Genomic DNA, 4,195 nt, shown 5'->3' on the forward strand with positions numbered 1-4,195 from the left:
GTGTGACATTAGAAGAAGAGTTCAAAAACGGTATAAAGACATTTAAGATAGAAAGGGCAGAGATAATTGACAAACTAATCAAACTTAGAGAGGATAAAACCCCTGATCTGGATGGATTACTTCCGTGCACATTAAAAGAAGTTAGGGAGGAGATAGCAGAGGCACTATTACATATATATAAAAATTAATTAGAAAAGGGAATAGTGCCAGAGGAATGGCAGACAGCTGATGTTATTCCTATATTTAAAAAGGAAGATTGAACAAGTCCTGGGAAACATAGAGCAGTTAGCTTAACGTCAGTGGTAGGAAAGATAATGGAAGCTTTACTCAAAGATGTAATAGAAAAACATCTAAAGAACAAAAATATGCGAAAGAGTAGTCAGCACAGATTTCAGAAGGCAAAGTCATGCTTGACCAACCTTATTGAATTCTTTGAAGAAGTAACAGAAGAGTGGACAAGGGTAATGCAGTAGATACAATATTTTTGGAATTTCAAAAGGCTTTTGATAAAATACCGCATTATAGACTCATGACTAAGGTCAGAGCAAGTGGAGGCAGGGGACTGGTGGCAGAATGGATAGCAAGCTGGCTACAAAACAGAAAACAGAGTAGGGATTAAGGGTAGCTACTCAGACTGGCAAAAGGTGGGAAGTGGTGTTCCACAGGGATCGGTGATGGGACCACTGTTGTTTACAATTTACATCAACGATTTGGACTCAGGAATCGGAAGTACAATTTCAAAATTTGTGGAAACATGGAATTGGGAGGTGTAGTCAATACAAAGGAAGAATGCGTCAAAATGCAAGAAGACATTAATAAACTTGCAGAATGGGCGTGTAATTGGCAAATGAATTTTAATATAGATAAGTGTGAGGTGGTACATTTTGGTAGGAAGAATAAGGAGGCCACATACTGCTTGGATGATAAGAGTCTAAATGGGGTAGAGGAGCAAAGGGATCTGGGGATACAGATACTCAAATCAATAAAAGTAGCGACGCAGGTTAATAAGGCCATAAAAAAGGCAAACCAAGCACTGGGGTTCATTTCTAGAGGGATAGAATTGAAAAGCAGAGAAGTTATGTTAAACTTGCAATGAACCTTGGTTAGACCACACTTGGAGTACTGTGCACAGTGCTGGTCTCCATATTATAAAAAGGATATAGAGGCATTGGAGAAGGTGCAAAACAGATTCACAAGGGTGATACCAGAACTGAGAGGATATACTTATCAGGAAAGTGTAAATAGGCTGGGGCTCTTTTCTCTAGAAAAGAGAAGGCTGAGGGGTGACCTGATAGAGGTCTTTAAGATAATGAAAGGGTTTAATAGGGTAGACGTAGAGAAAATGTTTCCACTTGTGGGGGAGTCCAAAACTAGAGGTCATCAATATATGATAGTCACTAATGAATCCAATAGGGAATTCAAGAGAAGCTTATTTACCCAAAGAGTGGTAAGAATGTGGAACGTGCTACCACAGGGAGTAGTTGAAGCAAATAGCATACATGCATTTAAGGGGAATCTGGATAAGCACACGAAGGAGAAAGGAATAGAAGGGTATGCTGATAGGGTTAGATAAAGTAGGGAGGGAGTGGCTCGAGTGGAGAATAAACATCGGCATAGATCAGTTGGGCCGAATGGCCTGTTTCTGTGCTGTAAACTCGATGTAACGCAGACACAGTTTGCTTTTAGCTTTCCTTTTGATTTGCTGCATAGATTCTCTACTATCAGCATAAACAACTTCTGTGGTCACAAACACCCAAAGAATGTAACCTTTAATCAGCTCCACTTTCCAGTGAAATGAATGGAGATCAGGATCGAGTGTGCTGTTGGAACAATATTACCTGTGGCTTGGATTTTTTTCAGTGTATTCATCCCCATATTCTCATCTTTGCATTTTGCCTTGCTACAAATCCTAATTTTTGGATGAGAAAATAGTCCATTACAGATATCTCAATAGTCTTCATCAATGTCTTCTATGGCCAGTCAGTAAAGGCTGTTGATATGTAGATTGAGATAAAAGCACCAATAACTTTCCCTTTCTTGAGTCAGCTATGCACTTAGGGTAAATTTTCTGCTATCAGTGCTAAAGCAACAAGACCACCGAGCACCAAACTTCATGCTCATCGATATTGCATGGTGGGACCCAAGATCATTCTTTAACGATTGAAGCTCCTATTAAAAGGGGCTACTTCATTGTTTCCATGCAGAAAAAGAATCATGGCTGGACAAAGAAGGAGAGCACTTCACTTTTCAGATGACGCTTTGGAGATGCGGATGGAAGATAAACAACAAAAGGAGGGTAGTTTTCTTTAGTATTTCAGGCACTTTCTTCACAGAAGAGATGTCCAGTCTGCTTGGCCAAAGAATATAATAGCAAACATCCTGAGAATGTGGGAGCAGATGTGGGAAAAGGTTAATAGCATCAGGAAATCTGCCACAGTAAGGGTAGCCAGCATTACACTCAATCAAATAGATGGGCAAAGTATGTAGGCCACTAACTGCTTCCAAATACCATGGTACATCATGACAGAGGCTTGAAGCTAAGTCCACACAAAACAGCCCTTTCCAAGTTTCATGCATGCCATAATTTTTCACTGCCATTTCAAACTGAAGCTGTTGTCACATGCCCTTTTGTAAAGGTGATCTCCCAAAGCAAACCTACATAACTGTTTTAAAAACAGAAAATGCTGGAGAAGCTCAACAAGTCAGGCAGCATCTGTGGAGAAAGAAACAGAGTTAACGTTTCAGGTCGAAGACCTTTAATCAGGTGGATGCATTTTCTGTTTTTATTTCAGATTTCCAGCATCTGCAGTATTTTGCTTTTGATTACATAACTGTTTATTTACTCACAGACAGGGTAGAATGTAGGGTGTCCACCTGGCTGTCACTCATCTATGCCCTCATCAAACTTCCAGTATCTCAGCACTATTTTTCTGCTTGCAGGAGGACAAAGCAACAACAACTTGCATTTATATAGTGCCTTTAATGTAGAAAAACATCCCAAGGCACTTCACAGAGGTCTAATCAGAAAAGAATGGACACCAAGCCAAAGAAGGAAATATTAGGAGGAGTGACCAACAAGGAAGTGGGTTTTAAGGAGGGTCGTGAAGGAGAGGGATCTAGGGAGGCAATTCCAAAGCATGGCACAGAGCACAGCATAACAGGACCGGAGGAGGTTTCCTCATTTTAGGTCCCTTAGTTAATATAAACAGATCTGAGACCATAGAAGGAGTGAGCCATGGTCATAGTGAAACTGGAGGCCTTCCTGGAGCTCAGGACCATTACCATCCTTGGTATTATTCCCCCCTTTACTGACTCACTTACATACATACATGATAGCAAGCTACCAGCACGCACTGTAGCTGTGTAAATTTTGTTCCAGGGAGTATATTTCAGCCACTATTCTAACATCTCCTTCTTCTGTTCTGTAAGATTCCCTGGGGAAGTTGCCACAGGCTTCACTGGTTCCCATGGCCCCAGCACCTCGTGGCACTCAATTATTATTTGATCCATTGTAAACACTGGCACAGGTACATCTGGTCCTACAGATTTAGAGGTGGGTACATCAGGTGAGTCACACAGCATGAGTGAACAGGAACAGATGGTGGAGGAACAGGAGGAGCAGAAACCTGTTGGCGAAGGGCCAGCTCATGTCCTTCCTCAGCTGCAGACTCCTGGGATCTGATCCTTGCAGGGCGTATATTTAAAAGAAGAATGTTCTCTTAGTACTAATATTTCCTCCCGTTATTTAGGAGTGTATCAAGCATTGTATGAGATATGGTGATGACTGTGGAGGAGTCCAGTACCCACCCGCATCTGCACAGTCAGGCGAAAAGAAAGACAGACTTGCATTTTTAACCCCTTTTTTCAACCTCAAAGTCCAAAAGCGCTTTACAACCAATGAAGTACTTTTGAAGTGTTGTCACTGTTGTAATGTAGGAAATGCGGCCGCCAATTTTCACACAGCAAGCTCCCACAAACAGTAATGAAATAAATGAGCAGATCATTTGTTTTAGGTGATGGTTGAGAGAAAAATATTGGCCAGGACACTGGGAGAATTCCCTGCTCTTCTTCGAATAGTGCCTTGGGATCTTTTACATCCACCTGAGGGGGCAGATGGGGCCTCATGCATGACAGTAGTCCAGCATGTAGCACATGGCAACTCCAGGGCTATTTACACCAGAGCTCAGTTGGAGTA

Source organism: Heptranchias perlo, chromosome 10, assembly GCF_035084215.1.
Source record: "Heptranchias perlo isolate sHepPer1 chromosome 10, sHepPer1.hap1, whole genome shotgun sequence".
NCBI lineage: Eukaryota > Metazoa > Chordata > Chondrichthyes > Hexanchiformes > Hexanchidae > Heptranchias > Heptranchias perlo.